General features: G+C 38.2%; 1 non-coding gene across 1 annotated transcript; it reads right to left on the reverse strand.

Annotated features, from left to right (window-relative positions):
* Positions 1-1,461: 1,461 nt before the first annotated feature.
* Positions 1,462-1,533, reverse strand: TRNAC-ACA (transfer RNA cysteine (anticodon ACA)). Its single transcript has one exon. It is a non-coding gene; the product is annotated as a tRNA-Cys (tRNA).
* Positions 1,534-1,819: the final 286 nt, after the last annotated feature.

Here is a 1,819-nt window from a genome sequence, read left to right on the forward strand (position 1 = left end):
AAATAAAAACCAAACATTTATAAATCAGCTAAATAAGAAGTGTAGGGGGGGAGCTTCTGGGATTTGAAAAAAAAAATTATTCTCCATGGGGGTTGGAGGACTGGAAATCTGTCAGGACTTGGGGCATGCACACATCTGGTATGTGTTGCTGGGGCACTTGGTCACTTTGTAAAGCCTTGATCAGTTTAAGGCTTTTGTTTATGGGTCTTGCACTCCTGTGGTTGGAAAGCCTTTTCTTAATATCAGAAGGGCATTCTGAAGAAGCCAATTCTATTTCAAAAAGCAAAGCCCCAATTTGCCTCTCTCAGGCTATCTTAATGCCCTTCCTATATAGACCATTCTATTGCCTAGACAACTGTGCATAGTCATTTAACAAGTTTTCCTGCTTCTATCTTTTCAATAACCTTTTTTACTTTAGAATAATGGTAAATTTATGGAATAGCTGCAAAACTAATACAAAGAGTTTCTATAGATCCTTTACCCAGTTTCCCCTAATGTTGGCACCTTACATTAATGACATGTTTGTCAAAACTAAGAAATTTTCCATAAGAGCTGACTCCCCAGTCACATTTAATAACCAATAATAGTTACTCTTGTTGGTAAAGCACGTGACCTGCTCGTGACTCAGCTTCACAGGCATGGGGAATGGCATTCTTCCCATTCTACCATAGTGAGGCAGATTCAGAAAGGAAGAAACTCCTGAAAACATAAATAAACATAAAACATAAAAAAAGAAACTCCTGAAAACATAAAATGGAAATTCAAAAGATGCTGGGTGGCAAGAAAATACAAAAAAGTCCTATTTGCTTATGTGTGATTAATTCTCAATAAGTATCTACCAAGGGAAGGGAGAACTAGAGGATTTCCAGGTTTAGCAAAAAAAAAAAAAAAAATCAGTTCAGTGTGAACTTTAGATAAAAAAGTGAATGATTTTTAAAAATAAGTTTGTCTCATGCAATATTTGGGACATGGTTATACTAGAAATTTATTTGTTCAAGAAGATGTGATACGTACATATGGTGGTGGTGGTTTAGTTGCTAATTCGTGTCCGACTCTTACAACCCCATGCACTGTAGCCTCCCCAGTCTTCTCTGTCCATGGGGTTTTCCAGGCACGAATACTAGAGTGGGTTGCCATTTCCTTCTCCAGGGGATCTTCCCGACCCAGGGATCGAACTCTCATCTTCTGTGTTGTAGACAGATTCTTTACTGCTGAGGCACCAGGGAAACCCATAAATATATATATATATATATGTACACATGCATACAGATATATATATATATGTGTGTGTGTGTGTGGGGGGTGTGTGTGTATATATATGTATGAAAGTGAAAGTGAAGTCGCTCAGTCATGTCCGACTCTTTGTGACCCCATGGACTGTAGCCTATCAGGCTTCTCCATCCATGGGATTCTCCAGGCAGGAATACTGGAGTGGGTTGACATTTCCTTCTCCAGGAGATCTTCCCAACCCAGGGATTGAACCTGGGTCTCCTGCATTGTAGGCAGACACTTTACCGTCTGAGCCACCAGGGAAGTCCATATATATGTATATATATATACATATACATTTATATATATATATATATAGCAATATTATTAAGCCATAAATAAGAAAAATAATGCCATTTTCAGCAACATGGATGGATCGAGAGGTTGTCATACTGAGTGAAGTAAGTCAGATGAAGAAAGGCAAATGTGATATCTTTTACATGTGGAATATAAAAAAGAAAATTGGTACAAATGAGCTTATTTCCAAAACAGAAGTAGAGTTGCAGATGTAGAAAATAAACTTACGGTTGCCCAGAGGGAAGGGTGGGTG

This window comes from Bos taurus, chromosome 8 (assembly GCF_002263795.3).
Source record: "Bos taurus isolate L1 Dominette 01449 registration number 42190680 breed Hereford chromosome 8, ARS-UCD2.0, whole genome shotgun sequence".
Classification (NCBI taxonomy): Eukaryota; Metazoa; Chordata; class Mammalia; order Artiodactyla; family Bovidae; genus Bos; species Bos taurus.